At 52.3% G+C, this 23,374-nt stretch overlaps 1 protein-coding gene and 1 pseudogene across 1 annotated transcript in view; one reads left to right on the plus strand and one right to left on the minus strand.

Annotated features, from left to right (window-relative positions):
• Window positions 1–4,442: 4,442 nt before the first annotated feature.
• The window catches only part of KCNJ10 (potassium inwardly rectifying channel subfamily J member 10), a 35,440-nt gene continuing 16,508 nt past the window's right edge, over window positions 4,443–23,374 (plus strand). The window contains exon 1 of the mRNA XM_047784183.1: window positions 4,443–4,654. The gene's annotated coding sequence lies outside the window, so the exon portion shown is untranslated. The remainder of the gene's footprint in view (window positions 4,655–23,374) is intronic.
• On the minus strand, window positions 18,677–22,031 carry LOC125128701 (mth938 domain-containing protein-like; annotated as a pseudogene).

A 23,374-nucleotide genomic window follows, 5' to 3' on the forward strand; every position in this document is an offset into this window, starting at 1 on the left:
CCCAAGCCTCCTTCATCCCTTCTGTCCGCACTGGCTTTTCCCAGCAGAAGCCCCCCCCCCGCCCCCCACTTACGGCTGCCCGCCTGTGGATTCTTCTTCTCAAACATGTTCCTCACCCGACTGTCGTCCTTTGTGCCCCAAGGGAGCCCTTGCCCCATGACAAACAATGTAACTAACACCCTGGCAAATTTTTCATAGCAATATGTGCTCATCTTGACAATTAAGATTATGTTTTACCCATGCAAATTCACACTAGTGTTACCTTGAGATAGTCTCTAGGGCCCAGCATACGTGGATTCATACTCCAAATCTAATACTTTCTAGCTATGTTATCAGAGGTGAGCCACTGAATGTCTCTGAACCTCAGTTTCCCCATCTCAAGTAATAGGTTTATCTTGCATAGTAGACACTCATAAATCTGAATTTCTTATGCTCTTTCTTCTCTTTTTTTTTCACCTTTTGTCTTTTTAGGGCCACACCTGTGGTATATGGAGGTTCCCAGGCTATGGGTTGAATTGTATCTATAGCTGCCAGCCTACACCATAGCCACAGCAATGTGGGATCTGAGCCGGTCTGCTACCTAGACCACAGCTCGTGGCAACGCTGGATCCTTAACCCACTGATCAAATCCAGGGATTGAACCTGCGTCCTCATGGATATTAATCAGGTTTGTTAACCACTGAGCCAGGAACTCCTCCTATGCTCTTTATTGTTGATTCCCTATTGAGCTCCTAGTGACTATTCAGGGACTTCTCTTTTGCAAAAAGACCTAAAAATCAAAAACTGACATTTGATATTACAAAGGAATGTATATGATGGATATCTGTACAGACATTACAAAACATATTTAAGAATAAGACCTCTATTGTGGGTTCAATCCCTGGCCTCCCTCAGTGGGTTACAGATCTGGCATTGCCGTGAGCTGTGGTATAGGTTGCAGATGCAGCTTGAATCCTGCGTTGCTGTGGCTGTGGTGTAGGCTGGCGGCTACAGCTGCGATTTGACCCCTAGCCTGGGAACTTCTGTATGCTCCATATGCCTCGAGGGTGGCCCTAAAAAAGACAAAAAAAAAAGGATAAGACCTCTATTTAATTCACTCTTTTAAAATTAGAAAATTACGGAGTTCCGTTGTGGCACAGCGTGTTAAGAACCCAACAAATACCCATGAGAATGTGGGTTCAATCCCTGGACTTGCTCAGTGGGTTAAGGATCTGGTGTTGCTATAACTGTGTCTTAGGCCAGCAGCTGCAGCTGTGGTTCCACCCTAGCCTGGGAATTTCCATATGTCATGGGTACAGCCATAAAAATAAAATAAAATAAAATAAAATTAGAAAATTACAGTGCCATTCAAGCTATCTGTGTACTTTCCCCCAATCTCTGCATACCTGCTGTTCTAGAACTTCTAAATGCTTTGCCCAGTCCTGCTACCGCCCTGAGTTTTCTATGTGACTTTTCTGCTCTACATAAAAGATCCATTGGAATGAACCTCTCCAGACACTTCTCCTTCACCACACACAAGATGTCTCTTTCTGCCTCTTCCTTTTGATTCTTTCTTCTCTCCCCTCTTTAAAAAAATACCCCAAGTGTTGAGCTTAGGGGTTGGGACTGTGACCTGTAAGCAAGTGTCAGCAATTTGGGATTTTGATCCAAGGGCACAGGATCTCTGTATTCACAGAGGAATACAGGTTGCTTCTTCCTTTGAGACTGGAGAGAAGGGTGAAGAGTGGGTCAAGGACCTGGGCTGCTGGAGATCTTCCTGAACCTGGTAGTGCCATGAAATGGAAAAGAACATCCTAGAATGAAGGGAGACTTGACAGAATTTGGTGGTTAGGTTGACATGTCAATGGATGGAGCATAAGGTAGGGGGTGAAGAGTGAAGATCACTTTGAGTTTTTTAATGTGATTGACCGGGAGAAACAGAAATAAGGAACAAAGTCATGAGAACTCCCAGCCTTGGGGAGGAGGAAGACGAGTTCAGTTTGGGGCCTGACCAGTTGCAGTGGAAATCCCCTGCAAGCAACTGGAACATGGAGGGAATGTTCTAAAGAGAGCCTGAGGCCGAAGATAGAGGTTAGGGTATAACTCGGGATGATGGTTGGGGCCATGTTAAGTGATGAAGTCGCCAGGGGCAGGGCACAGAAAAAGAAAATAAGACTGAACCTTGGGTATTAGAGGAGGAAGCGGCTGAAGCTTGGGATGTGTAGGGGTAGTGGAAGAAGATGAGGCAAGAATGTCACCAGGTCTAGGTTCAAAGAGACCTTCTATCCTACGGGGAGGAATTGGGACTTTATTTATAGACAGTGGGCAGTCATTGAAAGCTTAAATCTGGAAGTGACATTGTGTTTCGGAAAGACTGGGGTTTCTTCTTACATGAAAGATTTCATGAGCTGAATGATTAAATTAGGGTTAGTGGAGAAAGACCAGGGGTAGGCAGTAGAAGGATGCTGTGGTGATGCTGGTGAGAGGTGATGGGGTCCTGGACCACTGGCATGTTGATGAGACAGAGAGGAAGGGAGCAGGACTTAGGTAATTTAGAAAGTAGATGCATTGGAATTCCTGTCGTGGCTCAGCAGAAACGAATCTGAGTAGCATCCATGAGGATGCAGGTTCGATCCCTGGCCTCACTCAGTGGGTTAAGGATCTGGTGTTGCCCTGAGCCATGGTGTAAGTCGCAGATGTGGCTTGGATCTGGTAGTGTTGTGGCTGTGGTATAGGCCTGTGGCTACAGCTCTGATTAGACCCCTAGCCTGGGAACCTCCATATGCCACGGGCGTGGACCTAAAAAAAAACAAAAACAAACAAACAAAAAAGGTAGATGCATTGATTAGATAAGAGGGATGACGTGAGGAAGAATGAAGAGTCTAGGATTGCCGCCATGTTTCCCCTTGAGTCAAACCATTTTGCTCACCTTCAGATTAATCTTCTTAAAATTCTGCTATGGCTTTGTCTTTGCCCCTGCTCAAGAAAGCTTCACTGGTTCCCCATGGCCTTCAGAGCTGACCATGAAAGGCCAGAGCTCTATATATACTCCCCAACCACAAACGCTGTGCCTGTGGTACTCATCTTTAGCTGGTCCCCTCCACCCCTGGGGGCTATTTGAAGTGGACCTTTACTCATCATATGCCATTTAGAGGCTGAACTAAACTAAGATTTCAAGTTTCTTTCCCCCCCCTTTTTTTTTTGGTCAAGATGTATATCACCTCAATATGCTAATGATGGGTACTGATTAGTAGTTAAATATCTATGATGAACAAAAATGGGAAAATAATGGTGTTCTCGTTGTGGCTCAGCAGGTTAAGAACCTGATGTTGTCTCTGTGAGGATGTCAGTTTGATTCCTGGCCTGGCTCAGTGGGTTAAGGATCTGGCTTTGCCACAAGCTGTGGAGTAGGTTGCAGATGTGGCTGGGATCTGATGTTGCCATGGCTGTGGTGTAGGCTGCAGCTGCAGCTCTGATTCAACCCCTGGCCCAGGAACTTCCATATGCTGCAGGTGCAGCCATACAAAGAAGAAAAAAGGTAGGGGAAAATAATTATTATTTTCTTCCTTAATACATGCTAAGAGTGGGTGATTGTGGATAATCTTTCAAAACTTGGAGTCAGATAATGAAAGACGTCTTTCGTGATGAAAAGGTTAGGAACCACCACCCGGGATTCTAGTCCAACAGACCACTTTGTTGCAGTTTCATGTCCTCCCAGAACTTTGTGACCGTGGTTCCCTCTGCCTTAAATGCCCTCCCCACCATCTCCCAGTACCCGAATACTCTGCATTCTGTAGGGGCCTTATCAGACTTCACGTCTGTTCTCCCACATCTGCCAGGACCCCCTAAAAGCAGTGATCTTTCCCTTTCTGCAGCCTCCAGCACTTTCTGAGCTCTAGCGCTGCTTGTTGTGTGCCCTTTCAAGATCAAACCACTGCAGGTGGGGGCGAAGTTCTGGGCATTTTCACCCAGGACTGCACGCAGCGTTTAGAAACCTGCATGGATATCGTGCCGAAGGCTATAACCCCGTAGCCCCCAGGAGCCTGCTCCTTTGGCGCTGCCAGTAGGGCCACTGGGCCGGCCCTGAATTCATTTCCACCTCATTAACTCGACCCCAGGCCCGCCCCTGCCGGCTCCCGCTCTCGTTCCCCATCCCTGACAAGACGGCTTCCTTTTTCTTCCTTTTCTTTTCCCCTGTCATCTTGCCAGCTCGGCTTCTATCGCTTTCGCCTATCGTCTTCCATCTCTTTTCTCCCAGAGTCTGTCTGGGTCTCTGTCTTTGGGTGTTGCTTTCTGCCCTGCTCCCCCAGCTGTCTGGGCTCCACTTCGTTGTCCCTACGCCCCGCCCCCTGCCCAAGCCCCTCCAATCCCAGCAGCTCAGGCCTGGCGCTCCACATTCCCATTGGCGTCCGCCCGGCCCCCCTCCAAGTCCCTCCATTCACGCAAAGTTTGGCTCTGCGCTGCGGAGGGAGGGGGCGGCCCGGCCCGGCCCAGCTCTGCCCCCGGCCGGCCCGACCCCGGCCCCGGCCCCCGGACCAGCCCTTATCTGATCCCAGCTCCGGGTTTAAGAGTCCCGGCCCTGCCCGTCGCACAGCTCCGTTCCTCACGCCTGCCCGCCTCGTCCGTCCGTCTGTCCCGCTGCCCAACCGAGGGGCCGCTCCACCCCAGGTCCAAGGTAAGACCCTGGCTCTGATGAAGGAGTACTGCCGCCCCTGCCGGGGTCCTGTCACCTCATTTTCCAGAGATACCGGGGTTCCCAGCCCCTCAGTCCCTACCCTGGCTGGCCTCAGCGGTGCAGTCTTATTCCCCAGCCTCCCGCCATGGGCGGCCCCAAACGGACCCTTCTGGGACAGGCTCTCCAAGAAGAGAACTTTACCCAAGCTGGTCACCTCAGTACTTTAGGCGAAGGAAGGGGCTTTCCTAATGCCCCTCTCTCCCCACTGCGCAGACCTGCAGTTACATCACAGCCCTCCGACAAATACAGTGATCACCATATATAACCATGCGCCCCCGCAGGCACTCCAGACAGCGCCCCCTCTTCCCAGGATCGTCAGGGTACTCCCACTCCCATGCCCAGCCCCTTTCCCCCTCCCCACACTGTGACACTCATATAGTGACACCCACTGATCACTTGTTCACACATGGGAGGAAAACACCTACAGCTCAGATTAGGGAGATGGAGCAGCCTGGTGTGACCGGGACCCCTGCCCGTGCAGTTTCTTCCCTCCATTCAAACTTCAAGGCACCCCTCCCCATGACTACATGCACTCCCCAACGCTCACACACACACACACAGACACACACACACACACACACACACACACACACACAGAGCTGTTTCACACTGAGATCCCCAAGAGGTGAACAGCCGGGCCACTTCTGCTAGAATAAGAAGGGCAAATTGGCTTCCATAACATCCACCCTCTAGATGAGCTGCCCCTTCCCCACCCCCTCCTCCCCACCAGGAAGTTGCCAAGGACACCTGTGTTAGGAAAGAGATGAAGGTTGGAACTTCCTGATTTGAGGGAAGAGAGCTGAGCCCTGGGATGGGTAGACGGACCAAACTAGGGAAAAGTGGGAGTACGGCCTCTAGAATATCTTAAGATCTCATTCTTGTTAATGAAGTGCCCCAGACAGAGTGAGGCAGATGGGGAAGTGGGGATATGAAGAAGCCAGTACAAATTTGGATGCCAAAGGGGACCTAGGCTTAAAACCTGATCCAGTTACTTATCGATATAAATTTTGGTTAAACATTTTGGACCTGTCTGCCTTGGCTGTGGTGCTTGAATTCTGACACCCCCTACCCCCCACCACCACCACCCGCCAGGACTGCTTTAGGTATTTCCGGGTGGGAGGGAGATGATGGGAGATCCGGTGCCCTTCTCGGAGGAGTGATACTTGTTTAGGGGTGAGGAGGTCCTGGAGTGAGGATCAGAAAACCAGCTCCCTGCAGGCACCACTGAGTTCCACTTAGTTTCCTCTTGAAACCCTCTCCCGTATCTCCCAGGATTTCTGTTCTGTTACATATTCCTGGCCTGACGATGAGCATCATCCAGTGCTGATGGCCAGGGATTGTTAATTTCTTGTGGTATCGACTGGGTATGGGGGGACCAAGTACGGAAGGAACCAGGTGTCCTGGCTTAGAGCTAGTTCATCAGGGAGGAGGAAACGAGGGAGGAGGGGGAGGGAAGGCATCATGCCAGGGAGAGGGGCCAGGGCTGGTCTGTGGAGGCAATAGGCATGGCCCAGGCAGTGCCAACTCCTTTTCCCCGCCCTCCAGTCCTTTGGTGGTGGTGGCGAGGGAGGGAGAGAGGGGGTGTTGGGGGGTGATCTGGGCCAGTCCAGCCTCCCAAAGCCCTTGCCAACCTGGGTCCTGAAAGGAGCTGCTGTTTTCTGAGCCATCCCCACCCCCCCACCCAGAGCTGAGCAGCCAACTTGTCTCAGTGGATATCAAATGGCAATGACTCCACTGAGTGGAGGGGGTCGGGGGGGGGGGGGGCAGGGTTATGGTCCCATCCTTCTGTGGTTCTAATGCAGAATCCCAGTGCTGCCCCCTACACTGAGGGAAAAAAAAAATCTCCCCAACATCTGCCCCACATCTATCTATGGACACCCATGCCCACTGGCATCCCCCATCTCCTGAACTTGCCCCATCCCTGCACTTGCACCTTTGCTCCTTTGTAGCTCCAGCTTGGTTGGCTTGGGCGAGAAGGAGAGGGCCTGGCGCCACCTTCTCCTGACCTCCCTAGGGACCAGAGAGGCTGGGACACTGGGATCTGGGTGGGCTTAGATGAAGTCCTCTGGGGTCAAGGTGGGATTGGTGGGGAGTTCCCGTCAGGGCTCAGTGGTAATGAACCCGACCAGTAACCATGAGGACGTGGGTTCGACCCCTGGCCTCGCTCAGTGGGCTAAGGATCCAGTGTTGCTATGAGCTGTGGTGTAGTTCGCTCGAATCCTGTGTTGCTGTGGCTGTGGTGTAGGCTGGCAGCGGTAGCTCCGATTGGACCCCTAGCCTGGAAACCTCTATATGCAGTGGGTGCAGCCCTACAAAGACAGAACAAGAAGAAAAAAAAGGTGGGATTGGTGGAACAAGGGTTTTAGGGATGGGGGAGCTGGTGAGTCATATAGAAAAACCCACTTCTCCAAAGGAGAAAATGCCTGCTATGCCTTTTAGCAAAATGCTTGGTTTCTGCACACAAGATGGAAGATAGGCCGAATTCTCTGGCGTCTGAGGGGAGGGAAAGAGACATTGGGCAATGGAGCCCCTCAACTTTCCTGCCAAGGGTTATTTGGGACAGAAGGAAAAAAAACCCTCCACTCTCCCTCCCCTGCCCCCGGCCTAGATTCTTCTCTTGCCTGACTGGTCAGTGCTACTGCGCAGGCTGAGGCCAAGTTGTCCAGGATGGTAGCGAGGCCCTGGAAGGGGCAGAGAGAAGGGATAGTCCAAGGCACTGTTAAGAGGAAACTGCAGAAAGGTTAGGGAGATGGGAGATATGGAATCCAAGTGTTTAAGCACCCAAGGAAGGGTGATTGGCAGGGGCGGCTCCTGGAAATCAGAGCTTTCAGCATTTACCACATCATCCTGTTTCTCCCACAGGCTGAGTTCAATACTTTTCTCCCTTCGTCCAATTTGCTTTCCAGGCTGTCACCATGTTCATGGGGACAATGCATCTGAGTGCCCCTCTTCATCCCCTTCCCCCATCAGAAACTTGAAAGGGCAAAGAGAGTAGGATTATGGGAAGAACTCTCCCGTGGGTGTCTGCCAGCTGGGAGCTGGATTTGAGGTGGTGGGGAGAAGGGTGGGCTGCCTCTGGAATGCAGAAAAGGAGTAAGAAGTGAACTGTGTAGCCTGGAGAAAGAGGCTGGAGAAGCAGGGCCTTGAGAAGACTGACAGGCACCCCAGGCCCCGAAAAAGGCGGAGCACAGAAGGAGTGGGTTTGGCCCTTCTGCTCCCCTTCCAATGGCAGGAGACCTGAGGGAAGGGTTGAGGCTGCCGCTGGAAGGACTTAGGCTAGACTTCAGGAAGCAGGTCCCATATGAGGAAAGATGTCCAAAACAAAAGAGGGAGACCACCTTCCGGACCCAAATAAAACCCCAACCCCCAAACCAAAAAAGCCCATTATTAAGGCTTCTGAGGGGAGTTGCGAAGTTCAGAGAAGGACAGGGATTCTTTTTTTACCTCTTGGGCTGCACCCATGGCACATGGAGGTAGGTTCCTAGGCTAGAAGGCCAGATCCTTAACCTGTCGAGTGAGGCCGGGGATCGAACTTTCAACCTCATGGTTCCTAATTGGATTCATTAACCACTGCACCACGTCGGGAACTCCAGGACAGGGATTCTTGAAACAGTGGTCAAGAGGCCTCTTTTGGAGGGAAGGTTCAGCTGCATGGCGCTGTCCCAGTGGTTAAGTTCACAGCCTTGGAGTCAGACTTCCTGGGTTGAAAATCCTGGAAGTAGCTACACATGTCTCCTCATCCTTGTAACGGGGCTCACTGTAGTTGTGGATTAAAAGAGTCCATATTTGGACGTCCTGTTGTGGCTCATCAGGTTACGAACCTGACTAGGAACCATGAAGGTGCGGGTTCGATCCTTGACCTCACATGGTGGGTTAAGGATCTGGCATTGCAGTGAGCTGTGGTGTAGGTCGCAGACACAGCTCAGATCCTGTGTTGCTGTGGCTGTGGCGTAGGCTGGCAGCTGCAGCTCCAATTCATCCCCTACCCTGGGAACTTCTGTATGCCTTGCGTGGGGACTGCCCCTCCCCCCGGCCCAAAAAAAGAGTCTATTTTTAAAGGGCTTGGAATGGTGGTCAACTTGTTAAAACTGAAAAGTGCAGTTGTTGGCTGTTTCAGTTCTCCTACCTCTGTGACTCTTTCTATTCCTTCATCTTGCCCGGCTTCTGGGCCTGCCCCCAGCCCTTCCTCACGTCTTGTCTGAGGTCTGTCCAAGGTGTCTACCCCTCCTCGCTTCTGGAGTTTGGGAATGTGGGAGAGTTTTCATTTAAGATGAGGTTCCTGACTTCATTCCAACAGTCTGGTCATCACCTGAGCCTGGGTCTCCACGCCCCTGGCCCCTTCTTTCCCTGTGTTTTCACCAAGCAGATGTCCCGCCTTCAGCTCAGATTTGATAAATGTCACAGAGCTGTTTAGCTTCCCTAACAGTCTCTTTCTCCATCCTGAGCATCTTGTCTCTTTCAGCCAAAGATGCCGGCCTCTCTCTACCCCATATCCCGCCCCTGCCCCTCCATGGTCCTGCCTGTCCCCCTCTCTGCCCATGGAGGGGTAGGGGTGGGATACGGGGTAGAGAGAGGCTGGCATCTTTGGCTCTTCTCTCAGGTGTGTGCACCTGCTCCTCCTGCCCCCCCCCCGCCCCCCGTCACCAATCCATCCCTTCAGCCTGGCTGCCCAGCAGCCTCCTTAGTGACCTCCCTGACCCCGCCCCTCTTTCCCCTTGATTTCCTCCCTCTACTCCACGTGGAATTATCACTGAAATTGTAATCATGAAGCATCCATTTAAACCTCTGCCTTTTTTCTATCCAGACATCTCTGGTGGTTTTCAGTGAAAACTCCCAACCATTCTTCAAGATTCTTTATATCAGCCTTTCCCCCACCCCCTCAGCACCCCCATCTTTTGGGACCCCCATCTATTCTGCCCTTTTTCCAGGGAAGCATACCCCATGGCCATCCCTGAGTCACACCCCTCAGCCCTGGGCCCTCACACAGGCCCACCCCTCCTGCAAATCCCATCCTCCTGTTTCTTTCTGCTCTGTCATCTTGTACCCCTTCTCCACACCATCCCGCCTGTCCCTTGTCCTTTGTGTCCATGACTTTGCCCAGGATGGCCACCGAAGCAGTAATGTTGGAGGGGACATCCTGTCTCTGTCATTGGCAGGGGGCTCCTCTAGGGTGGGGCCCACACCTCTGCAGGTTGCGGACTCCCTGAAGCACAGGGAGTCTTTCCTCCCTGGACCCCTCTGTTCTCAGGGCACAGAGTGCCTACTGACTAGCTTCACTTTAGGTAGGAGACCTTTCTGGTCATTAATTCTGGGGGAGAGCTCTGACTTTAGAGGCTTAGGTGTGTTCTAGACTATGGTGAATGTCAGACCCTATTGTCCAACTCTCTAGGGAGCCCCCAGAGAAACTCCTCTCCTACCACCAAACTCCCCGCCCTCTGGAGACAGTTTCACCCTAAGATTATAAGCAGCAGATTAAGCACTGCTGGCCCCAATACAAAAATCCATGTGGCTGTGCATAGAACCTTTCTCTCCGGACAGATGATGGGCTTGTCAAAAGGGGTTCTGGGGTGGGAAAGGAGTAGAGGTCAGAGTTCAGTCTGGGACAGCCCTGTTGTCTTGAGCAAACCTCTGGGGGGTGGGGGGGGATTGCATGCTGGGATACACATGGGGGTAGCTCTCAAATGGTGTGTAAGCCTGACCTCTTAGCATTATGCCCTCCCTGGGACCGTCCCCTCAGCTCCACCCCTGACCCTGCTCCCAACAGCAAGACCTGGGCACACACCTTCTCCACAAGTCAAAATCTCCCTGGTTGACTCCCTGATGAAAAAGACATGGGTGACTGGCAAGAGGAATGGGTGAGGATGTCTGAGTGTAGGGCAGTGGTTCTCAAACTTATTGATCTCCGGACCCCTCACAGCTTTTTAAAAAATTTATTAAATTTTTTTTTTTTTTTTTTAGGGCTGCACCCACAGCATATGGAAGTTCCCAGCTAGGGTCTAATCAGAGCTGCAGCTGCCAGCTTGCACTGCAGCCACAGCAATGCCAGATCCAAGCCACGTCTGTGACCTACACCACAGCTCACAGCAACATTGGATCTGTACCCCACTGACCAAGACTAGGGTTCGAAACTGTGTCCTTATGGATCCTAGTCGGGTTTGTTACCAGTGAGCCACAATGGGAACTCCAGGACCCCTCACATCTTAAAAATTATTGAAGACTCCAAAAAGCTTTTGTTAATGTGGGTTATATCTATTGATAGGTTAGAAATGGGAGGAAACTTAAAATTGGCAAAATTAATTCATTTAAAAATAAGAACAGGAGTTCCCGTCGTGGTGCAGTGGTTAACGAATCCAACTAGGAACCATGAGGTTGCGGGTTCGATCCCTGCCCTTGCTCAGTGGGTTAACGATCCGGCGTTGCCGTGAGCTGTGGTGTAGGTTGCAGACGCGGCTCGGATACTTCGTTGCTGTGCCTCTGGCATAGGCTGGTGGCTACAGCTCCGATTAGACCCCTAGCCTGACAGCCTCCATATGTCGTGGGAGCAGCCCAAGAAATGCCAAAAAAAAAAGACAAAAAAAAAATAACAACAAAAAACCCATTTTGCATGTCAACTTAAATGACATTTTTAATGAAAAATAGCTATACTTCAAAATAGACAAACGTTTAGTAAGTGGCATTGTCTCAACTTTTCACAAATATTTTTAATATCTGGCTTAGCAGAAGACAGTTGGTATTGCATACCTGCTTCTGTATACAATAGGTTGTAATATCATATTGCAGTGTAGCTTCTGGAAAACTCTACTGAATACTCACGAAAGAATCAAAGAGAAAAAAGCAAATAACGCATTAGTATTATTATGAAGATAGTTTTGAACTCATAGAGCCTCTGGAAGGGTCTCAGGAGCCCCCAGCCTCCCTGGACCACACTTTAAGAATTGCTAATCTAGAGGAACCTCAGAAAACAGTTTCAAAAAGACCCTGTGTGATCTGAATATCCCGGTTGACCTCCTTCAGCTGCCCATAGTCTTGGGAATGTTTTTACCAAGGAGGCAGCATGCGATAGTGATTAATCATGTGGGTTCTGGAGATAGACCATCTATTGAGCTTGCATCTCAGTCCTATCATTGACTTGCTGTGTGGCCTTGGGCAAATTAGTAGCATCTCTGTGCTTTGGTTGTCTCACCTATAAAATGGAGCTTTAAAATGGTCCCTACGTTTTAGAATTGTTAAGAATTGGATGATGTAATACTAGAAAAGGCCCTAGCATAGCTCTAAATAATGTGAGCTCTTATTAAATTCCAGAGCCTTGCCCCTGAATCCACTACTCATGGGCCCAGAAGGCAGGTCTATGTAGCAGTGACCCTTTCCCCATTGCAGAAGGGGGCTTCCTGAACCAGAGAGGAAAAGTAACTTGTGCACGATCCCAGGAAAAGTTAACAGGGTTGTGGGGCCCTGAACCCAGGAGTTCTAACTCCTAGCCTTACCCTCTCCCCACCTGACTTTCAGTGTGTGTGGTGGGGGGAGGTGCAGTGGGGGTTGGGGGGGACCCAAAGACCTGGGGTGGGGTGAAGCAGACCTTACCTTTCCCCCAGCAATCCCAAGTGTGCCCTCCAGGGCCAACAGAGTCAAGCAGGAAGTCTTGAGTTGAGGGCAGGCAGCCGGAGGACTTCCTGACACAACAGCAACTGAAAACCAGGAGAAGACATTCCTAAGCCCAGAAGGGTTTTCTGTCTTGCTCGGTGGGGAGCAGTTCTGTAAAGTGGCCACAGTCCTCTCTCTAAAGGGTTCCTGGCCCAGGGCAGAGGAAGTCTGTGATTGGGCAATGCTGCTTCTCCTGTGGTGCCCCTTCCCTGCTCATTGCCCGCGGGCCCCTTCCCAGATGTCACCTCCTCTCAGCTCCCCCAGCACTCCGGACCCCTGGTCCCTCTCCTGGAAGCTCTGAACCTACCCCTTGTGCTGTGGTGCCACAGGGCAGTACATGCACCTTGGGAAAAGCAGCTGGTGGTGCTGAAGGTGCCAGTGGCTGTGGAGGAGGGGCTGATGGGCCCCTTCACAGATGGGACGGAGGGACACACACACTGGGGAGGAGCTGGTACCGGCTCTTTGGTCTGTCGGTCAAATATCCTTGGGCTAGGCTGCAGGCACCACACTGTCAGAAGCCCAAATACCCCAAACCCAAAGCATACACCCTGAGCAGAAGCGTTCTGGAGGGTCGGACCTCAAGCCTGACCTCTCTGAGACAAGCCGGGCTTAGTTTTGAGAACTTGTTCTCTATTGCTCCGTTTTTTCCTCTCCTGCCCACATAGTTCTTTGAGTAGATGGGAAAACTGAGGCCCAAAGTGGGTGGGGCTCAGGCTGCCCACGTGCTTCTTTCCAGAGTCCAGCCTGGGACGGAGGAGCCTGGCCTCCCCCAGCCCCTCCCCCAGCCCTCCCGGTGCCCCGGTGGCTTTTTCCACTTGGAAAGTCCTTTCTGGCGAGTGGCAGGTTTGGGGGCCTTGGTCTAGTCTCCCTCCCCTGTTTCCTGGGTAGTGCCCCCAGGGGAGCCCCTGTGGGCTAAGATCTCTTCAGCCTCAGCCCTGCCCCACCCCCTACCTCCACCCTGCGCGCAAGGCCAGCATCCCCCCACCCTCCGCCCCTGGGCTGTGGGATAGGGAGAGGGCCGAGGGGCTGGCTCTGCATACTAATGTCCTGCCCATTGTCAAAGCCCCTTTGTGCCCGAGAGCTCCATTGAGGCGGCTCCGGGGCGGGCACAATGGGGGCTCTGTCCCTGAGTTCCCCCAAACAGTCACCTGCTTTCAGAGCCTCCCCCCACCCGCCGCAGTGTCCAGAGGGCCGGGCGAGCGCGGGGGAGTGGGCCCAGGGCCAGGGGGGATGGGCGGAGGCGACCTCCTCTCCCTGGGTAGACCGGGGAGGTGGGCACGAGCGGGGACAGGCCCTGGCTCACAGGGGGAGGGGGCAGTCTGTGGATGGCCTTGGAATGCAGGTTTCGTGAGGCCTGCGAAGGGGAAGGGGCACTCGCAGCCTGCCCACTCCTCCGCTCCACATGCCCGGCCGCCGCGGCTCAGGGCTGCCCGCCTCCTCCTCCTCCCACCACGCAGCTCATATATGCAGAGACACACAGGCACACGCTCACTATGCGGCCCCACACACGGCTCCCATACGCGCAACGGAGCGGATGTGCCCAGACCCAGCAGGCCCGCTCAGGCGCGCAGATCACAGACCCGCACCCACCACTTGCATATGCACCTGCACACCCGCCCTCCACCCCCTTCCCTTTGCACCGCTGCTGCCAGCCTCGCCAGCCAGCCTCCCGGGGCTCAGCACCATCCCCCCCCCATCATGCCCTCCTGCCCCCTGCTGCTCCAACACAGGTTATAACAAGTTTGCACTTGTTGTGACCTCAAGAATGTGGCCCTGGGGCGGGGAATGTCCCACTGCCCCAGACTGCACCTGCTTATATGTTAACCATGGACACAGCCTCCGCCGAACTCTCAGCATGCCCCTCACCCACTCCACGGACTTCAGAGAGGTTTGGTGGGCCACGGTCCAGCGCCAGAGCTGAGTTAAACACACTGGGTGGGGTGTTGTGTAGATGCCCCCCACCCCTGCCCCAACACAGGCCCAGGGCGACTATCCCTTGCCTCTGACCAGTGCACTCGGGGGTCGCAGGCTTTCACAGCTCATGCGAGGTAGATGGCACCAATATCATCTCCCCCATTTTATAGTAAGGCTCTTAACAGGTGACATCATGTGTCCAGGTGTCAAGCCTGGGACTCTGTTCTGGAATGGAGGTCTCCTGCTGCTAGGTGATTTATTTCTAGGGGGGTCAGTATCTTCCTCTTGGCCTCTTTCAGATGGCCTCTTCCCCATATGGAATTTTAACAGAGCTATCTCTTGCCCACCTTCCTTAGGGAGAGCAGGAGCGTGTACGGGTTGGGGTGGGAAAACAACACATACAGGGATCTTAAGTGGGATTCTGGGTCTAGAAAGAACGTCAAAAGTCACCTTGACCCTTGACTGCCTGGAGGCAGGGTGAGCCTACCTCCTTTTATTTCCTGCCTTCCCATGGGCCCCACTCCCGCTGGTGATCCGATCGTTGGAGAGGGAAACCCAATGGCCTTCTTGGCTAGGGCTTACAATTTGAGATATCTATTGACCTGGCTCTGACCTTCCCTGGTAAAATCCTTTTTCTGTATAAGGATCTAAAGGGCATATCTATGCCTCTCCTACAATTCTGATCTGGGGCATCTTCTGAAAGCCTAGAGCAGGTACCCTAAAAAGGGAAGAGATGGAGGGCCCACCAGGACCCCAAGGATTTGAGGGCTGCCTGCATGATGGTACTGGGACCTGGGGTGGTAGAGGGGGTCACGGTTGCCAAAATTCCATTAGCTGGAGAACCCAGCTGATATTTGTTAGCTTCTCTGCAAATATTAGTGAATGCCGATCTCCACGATGTTTCCCTGACATCAGAATTGCAAAGATACGGAATTCCCTTGTGGTGCAGGGGGTTAAGGATCCGGCATTGTCACTGCAGGGGCTTGGGTCTCTGCTGTGGTTGTGGGTTCGATCCCTGACCCCAGAAATTCCACGTGCTACAGGTGTGACCAAAAAAAAAAAAAAAAAAGAATTGCAAAGATGCTTGCAGGACCTTTCTGTTCCTTAACCCCACTGCTCACCTGGAATGCTCTCCGGCTGGTGCCAGATTCAGCTCCAGCTGCCTCATCCATGTGTTTGCCTCCATGGAGGAACAGACCTCCCCCAGCCCTTATTCTTTGGTGTGCTTCTTCTGTCTCCAAGTCCCCTTCAAAAGTCCCCTTTTGGAGAAAGATGCCTGCCCCAAGTACAACTTCAGCCCCTCCAGCTGCACTCAGGCTCAGATGGGGGACAGTGAGAGAGCCACCTCTGAATCTAGTCTTGCATCTAATCAGTGTCTTTATGCCCTTCCTTCTCCTCAAATAAGGAATATGGATGAGTAATAAATGGGAAGATGGGGAAGATGGGGAGGGGGTAAGAGAGATTCCCTCCTGCTGGAGCCCCTTAGGCTTCTCTGTGTGAGGGTCAGAGGTTTCTCTTCATACCTGGAACCTGAGAGGGAACGGGAGTGGCAAGGACACCTGACAAGGCTGGTGGCTCAGTTCCCTGAATATGTATCAGAAGCACAGGAGGGCCTGTGGGTCTCCATCGCCACTAAGGATAAAAATAAATAAATTGCGGCGTTCCCATTGTGGCTCCGTGGTAATGAACCCTACTAGTATCCATGAAAATGTGGGTTCGATCCCTGGCCTCTCTCAGTGGGTTAAGGATCTGGCATTGCTGTGAGCTGTGGTGTAGGTCACAGATGTGGCTGGGATCTGGTGTTGCTGTGGCTGTGGTGTAGGCAGAGAGCATCACTGAATCTGTCCCCTTCCAAGGGGCTGTTCCTTTCCAGCTGTTCTTGTTGGCGTATTTCTGGGGCAGCCACTGTGGAGGGTTAGGGAGATTCCTATGGCCTGTGGATGGGAGGGCCACACTGGACCCCTCTGGGCTGTGGCTGTGGTTGGATGGGGAAGAGCTCAGTAGATAATGCTCCTGGGGTCAATAAAGGCTCTTGTAGGAAGACAGACGCTGGGATGAAGAATCCAAAGTTATTGCTCTGATTCTGACATAAGATCACACAACCTACGAGCCAGCTCTGTGTTTGTGGGAAAGTCACTCAACTTTCCTAGGCCTTGGCTCCCTCTTCAGTGAAATAAGGGGATTGAACAGAATGACCATGGGGGCCTCCCAGTGCTGACATGCCATGATGGTTCAGTGGCCAGATGAAAAGCACAGACCTTGGTTTCAGCAGGCCTGGGTTCAATTTGTGGTCACCCCTTCCTTCCTAGCACTCCTCCAGGGCAAGTCAGCTTTTTTTTTTTTTTTTTTTTTTTTTTTTGTGGCCAGGGATTGATCCACAGCCTCAACCTATGCCCAGCTGTGGCAATGCCAGATCCTTTAACCCACTGCACTGGGCTGGGGATCAAACCCTCACCTCCACAGTGACCCAAGCCATGGCAATCGGATTCTTAACCCACTGCACCACAGTGGGAACTCCTCGGCTAACCTTTCCAGGTCTGGCTTCCACGCCATTAATATGAGGAGAGTGGCGCTGTCCAGCTCCCAGGGAGGGTAGGATGAGGTGGGGTGCGAACACCCTGCACAGGGCCTGGGTCATTGTAAGGGCCAGTCACGTGGGCACACAGAGGTGGGGGAGCAACTCACACTAGGGGTTTGGGTGTCTGGAGGGCTTCCTGGAGACAGTGATGTCTAAGCCAAGGTGAGGGAGGAATAGAGGGGGACCGAGTGGAATGGGGAGGGGAATAGTGCTTCATGGAAGAGGCCCTGTTGTTTGCAGAGACTGTGGGTAAGAGAAAGCCTGGCCCTTTCGAGTGCCGAGGAAAGCTGAGTGTGGCTGGAGGACTGAGGCCATGTGTGAGGTGGGGCAGGAGGATGGAGAAGGCTGATGCTGGAGTGGGCAGCAGAGGCCAGCTTTTTACGTACTTTGTCCCACCTGTCATTCCAAGGGCTTGTGCAACGGGGTCCCTCCACTGCTCCTCCATCTTCCTTTTCCTATTTTTCTTTCTCCCTTTCTCCTGAGCTCAGTCTTCTCGTCTTTGGTCTCGTGGGCACAAGGATGCACTGTGCTCCCCAGGAGGACCTGGTTGGTCTGGGGAGAAATTCTTGTCCCCGGTTGTCCTACCCTGGACTGGTGTGGAGTCCAGGTGTGTCTGGAATTTTCTGCCTCTCTCCTTTCCCAGAAAAGAGAGCACTGCCTCCCGCAGAAGACTCTGGATTTCTGGCACGGAGGCTCCCTACTAAGCACTGTGCACCCACGGTGAACCTCGGCTTCCCCTTACTGTAGAGAGACAGGCGAGTGTTGATGGAGGTGGGGGGTGAGGACAGCGTGGCATGAGCACTGAGGAGACTAGACGGAAGACCGCTCTTCAACCTGGAGGAAAGGCGGGTGGGGAGACTGAGTCCGTGTCCTCAGCTGTTTGAAGGGTGACATTTTAATGGGAAGCTCCGAGGAAGGACTTCCCAAGGATCAAGCATATCACACACCAAACAGGAAGCCCAAGAAAGGGAAAAGAAATGAATAATATCAATCTTACAGGCTCTTTTTTTTTTTTTTTTTCTTTTTAGGGATGCGCCTGCAGCATATGGAAGTTCCTAGGCTAGGAGTCTAATCGGAGCTACAGCTGCCGGCCTATATCACAGCACAGCAACGTGCGATCTGAGCTGTGTCTGCGAGATCTGAGCCACATATCCTCAACCCACTGAGTGGGGCCATGGATCTGACCCTAATCCTCATGGTTACTTGTTGGATTTGTTACCACTGAGCCACAGTGGGAACTCCCGGGCTCTTTTAGGCCAGGAAATACTTAGCCAAAGCTCTGTACCAGGCACCAAGGAGATCTCAAAGATGAACAAAACACAGATTAGGAATCAGTTCAGACATGATTCTCCTGATTGGGAAGGTGGGCATGGTCCTTCCTGGAAGGAGTGGGGCAGATAAGATGTCCCCTCTGGCGGCTGCCCCTGAGGGTGCTTCCACAGTGGGGTGTCTCCTGCCTCCCCGCCACCTACATTGCCTCTCAGACCCTCCACCGACTGGGCCCAGGGCCTCCCTCATCACCATCACACAACTTCTAAGATCATAGACAGGAATGGGTATAGAGAAGGGAGTTTCAGCTGGGAGATAGTCCTTCTCTCAGGCAGGGAGCCCCACCAGTCCCAGGCCCTAAGGAGCTGGTCCCATTAGCCTGGCCCCTGTCTGGTTTCTCAGATTCTGGTGGCAGATCTGATGACAGCTCGGTAGCTCACTGGCCTCTACCCCCAAAGCCTTATCTCTTGGCCCCGGCCATCCTGGACTTTTAAACATTAAAAAAAAAAAAAAAAAAAAAAATTTACCTTTGCTTAGGGATTTATTCTCTTAAGGCTCTATCAGTAGGTGGAATGAACAACCCCTTTCACCTTGACACCTTGGGTAACCAAGCCATTATCGTCCTTCTATGCCTGCTCAGCCTGGAGGACCCAAACATCCATGCCTTATTTCCAGAGGCACTCCACACTTGATGGGGGTAGCTTCAAGGCCTCACTCATCCCCTGGCCAATAGCAAGGGGTCTCCATACCCTTCTTAGCAACTTCTTGCGGGATGCACGCTAGGAAGGTGCCCAGTTCCCGTTTCTCTCCAATCCAAAGCACACCCCCGGCCGGCCACAGGTTGCAGTCCCTATAGATTTTATAGATTTTTTTTTTTTTTTGCTTTTTAGGGCTGCATCTGCAGCATATGGAGGTTCCCAGGCTAGGGGTAGAATCAGAGCTGCAGCTGCCCACCTAAGCCACAGCCACAGCAACATGGCGTCTGAGCTGAGTCTGCAATCTACACCACAGCTCATGGCAACACTGGATCCTTAACCCACTGAGAGAGGTAAGGGATTGAACCCGCAACCTCATGGTTCCTAGTTGGGTTCATTGACCGCTGAGCCACAACGAGAACTCTGATTTTATAGATTTTATATAGAGCCTTGTACTTTCTCTTGCCCCCATGAGAGGGAAGCAATTTCGGGGGAGACCTAAGGAGCTAACTGAACTCCAGTGCCCTCTCTCCCCAGAGCGGCGGTCCCAAATGGCTCCATGCTTTCTCTCTTATCCTGGGCTTTAAGTGGGTGCCTGGAGCCCCCGAGACTGGGGGAAACAGAAGGGCTGGGGGCCAAAGGGCATGCTGGAGGAACTGGGTCCTGTGTGGCATCCCTCATTGAACACCTTTTCTACCTCTTGGCAGGTTGAACAGGTTTTGAAGGGAGACTTATCTTGGGAATTGCAGGGAAGTAGGATGAAGGAGGTGGGTTGGAAGCCTCTTCCAATACCAGGACTGTAGTTAAGTCCTACCCCGTGCATCACTATCACCCTGGAGGAAGGAGGAATAATGCTTGAGCATCGTCAAGCCACTGGAGTGGGCTGAGTAAAGGTCCTCGAGACTTGGAAACACCAAGCAAGTTATTTTACCTCTCTGAGAGCCTTCATTTCTCTAATTCAGTAGATGTTTTTCTTTCACCTGCAAAGTAGGCTAATAATAATCTTACATGGGCATAAGGGCCCTGCGGATCTCACGTACTATATGTCACATAATCCCAACCACACAATGGAAGGTGTTATTGCCTCCTTAGGTGAGGAAACGGAGCCCTAGAGAGATGAAGAGACTGACTGAAGTTCCCAGAGTGGGTACGTGGCGCAGACCAGGATGGCAAATAGTGGGAAAGAAGAATAGATGGGGACCTGTGGCTGTGACCCAGTCCTGTCTGGGTAACAAATAGGTTTCATTGGTAAGGCTAACCACGTTGGGTTGGAAATGGCTCTCCATAAAACCATGTTGAGAAAGCTTCTGAGGCTCAGTGAGAAAAAAAGTACTGTGATGAATTAGTGATATCTGTTCTGGGTGGGGGGGGGTGGTAAGTGACGGCCCGAGTATAGTATGGTTGGTGACTCTAGCCCGGGATCAGACCAGGGATTTCACATCTAAGTTGTTCCTCTATACTAAACAGTTGGTTAATTTCAATGGCCACCAGCTTAAAAAGGTAACTAAGATATAGTCTCTGCCTTCCAAGAGCTCACAATCTCTCGAGGACAGAGGAGTGCTCTATGGATGATGCGGCAAAATGTCCCAGGAACGCAGAGGGAGAGCAAATATCCCAGAGGGCATTCCAGGCAGAGGGACCTGCTTGGGCAAAAGCATGGGGACATATGCAAGTGGAGTGCAGGGCACATCTGAAGAGCCAACGGCAGTTCTATATGGCTAGAAGCTAGGGTACCTAGGGAAAAGTACCAAAAGGAGAGGCTATGAAAATCAGTGTGCATCAGATGGTGAAGAGTTCTGAATCTAGGCCTGGAAGTTTGGGTTTTATTACAGAAGCTGTGGTACCCACTGAAGGATTGAAAGGCAGAGTGATGAGATATAATTGTGTCGTTGAAAGGCACTGTGGCAGCTGAGGGGTTGGAGGGGGGGAACCAGGAGATCATTGCAGCATTTCAGGTGGAAGAGAACTAGGGCAGCCTCAAAGGAGATGGAGAGAAGCTCACAGAAGTAGAATTGATAAGACCCCAGTGACCTGCTGGATGAGGGGCAGGAAAGAAACCCGGGGCAATGTTAAGGTTTCCAGCTTGGGTGCTGAATGGACAGTGATTTTGTGAACAGGCAGGGAAGCACAGAAGAGACACCCTTTTAAGGAGAGAGAAGGGGTCTTTTTTTAGGGCCTCACCAATGGCATATGGAGGTTCCCAGGCTAAGGGTCTAATCGGAGCTATATCCTCCAGCCTATGTCACAGCCACAGCAACGCCAAATCTGAGCCACATCTGCAACCTACACCACAGCTCACAGCAATGCCAGATCCTTAACCCACTGAGCAAGGCCAGGGATTGAACCTGCAACCTCATGGTGCCTAGTTGGATTCGTTTCTGCTTCACCACGATGGGAACTCCAGAACGGGGTCTTAACGTGTTAAAACTGGAACCTCCAGTTAGAGGGAGCCTGTCAGCGTTGGACACACAGGGCAGAGCTGAGGGGGGCTCATGGGAGTGGCTGAGACAGCCGAGGAAGGGAGAGTGGAATGGTTAGAGATGAAGGCCAAGGCGGGACCCCTAAGAAACAGCAATAATTCAGGGCCGGTGAGAGACCCACAGCAAGAGAGATGGACCCAAAGTAAAGGGGCAGGAGGAGAGAGCCTGGGGGACCCAGTCAGAGAGTGACCGGGAAAGTCCACAGTGCTGACCCAGAAGTGCTCTTAAGGGTGTGCGCTCATCTAATTCTCCCCACACCCTGGTGAGGTAGGTAGTAGGATGAGGTTTTTCGGGTTTTTTTGTTTTTTTTTTTAAGGTCTGCACCTGCGGCATATGGAAGCTCCCAGGATAGGGGTTGAATTGGAGCTACATCTACCAGCCTACACCATAGCCACAGCAACACCAGTTTCGAGCCATGACAGATCTACACTGCAGCTCACAGCAACCCTGGATCCTTCACCCACGGAGCGAGGCCAGGGATTGAACCCACATCCTCATGGATAATAGTTGGATTCATTGCTGCTGAGCCACTATGGGAACTCCCAGGATTAGGCTCCCCCGCCCCCCCACCAAATAAAGGGAAAGGAAACTCAAAGAGTTTAAGTGATTTGCCCCAAATCCCAAGCCTAGAAGAGGCAGGGCCACTGAAGAGCTGATCAAGGTCTCCAAAATCAGCAGGTCCTCACCATGCGGCAATAAGAGCCAAAGGAGAGTGTGTCCAGAACGGCCAGGCTGGTCATCAGCCTCACATGATGCAAAGAGCCTGCTGGGGTCAAGGACTGAGAAAACACCCTTGGATGTGATGACTGGGAGGTCAGCTGTGACCTTGGAGAGAGCTTCTCGCAGCTCTAACTGCTGCCCGGCATGGCTGTGCAGGTCAAGCAGAATTGCTTCTAATGAGCTTTGTAGAATGCAGAGCTTCACAGTCTGAGGGGGGCTGATGCTCTTTTTATTGTTAAATATTAGTAGATAGAACCACTTGATATTACTTACAGGCCCCCCCCCCCCTTTTTTTTTTCTTGGTAATTTCACACAGTTCAACCATACAGTAAAAGAAGTGGGCTGGGGTGGGGGTAGGGCCTGGGAGGGTGGGAAAAAGCAAGCTGTGGAAGCAAGGGTGTTCCCATGGGGCTGGGGAGCCCTGCCCCCTGGTGGTGGGGAGGTCCTCTTCACCTGGGGAAGCTTGAAGTTGCAGGGGTTCCCTCATCTCCTCCACTTCCCTCCAGCCTTGTAGTCTAGCCAGCACCCTCTCCTGTGAGTGCAGCTGGGCGTGGGGGTGAATGCCCCCGAGGGGGATCTATCTGGAAGAATATCTCTAATCTCTAAACTCGGGCCATGCCCTCAACCAACATCTTTGGGGATCTGTTGGGGTCTCCCCCTGGGGAGCATTTTAGGAGCCCAGGCCACATGGAACTGATTAGTCAGGGCAGGCTGCCACATGAGGACCAGGTCTTGAACAGACCCCTTGGTCATCGCCAGCCCAGCCCCTCTGAAATCTCTCCCAGTGTCCTTGGGAACCTATTTGATATCTCAGGTCTTACGGATAACAATAGAATAACAATGACAACAGAAGTTATTTGTATGAATGCCATTGCTTCCAGCTATAGCTTAGTACCTGGACTGATTTTTTTCTGGCTCTTCAGCTGAGGCGAGGAGGGATGGGTTAACATCTCCAAGGAGATGTTCTTCTGAGATGAGGACCCAGAAGGGGCCAGGCCACGAGGCTCTGGGGATTGCTGGAGCTGGGACTGAGGAGGCAGTGGTGCATCATCTGTCCTCAGCTGAACTCTGCACAGTGCCAAGCTCCTCACACAGGACCAGGATGTGCAGCCTTGCGGCCCCACACAATGGGTAGATCCAGACACTGTGGCCGGGTGGTGACTCAGAGAGGGAGTGTGCTGGGAGTGCGGTGGAGGGTGGGGAGGCAGGTGCATCAAAGAGGTGGTCCCCCATATGCTGTGTGTGCCAGGAAGTCATCCTCCCTCTCCACCCTGGGGTGGGGGGTGGTCCCCGAGGTACCTTGCCCTGGGCACTTCTCTGCAGGAACACTGTTGCCTTATGCAGGGGACAGCAGGTGCTGCCT

The sequence above is a fragment of the Phacochoerus africanus genome, chromosome 6 (genome assembly GCF_016906955.1).
Source record: "Phacochoerus africanus isolate WHEZ1 chromosome 6, ROS_Pafr_v1, whole genome shotgun sequence".
NCBI classification, from domain to species: Eukaryota; Metazoa; Chordata; class Mammalia; order Artiodactyla; family Suidae; genus Phacochoerus; species Phacochoerus africanus.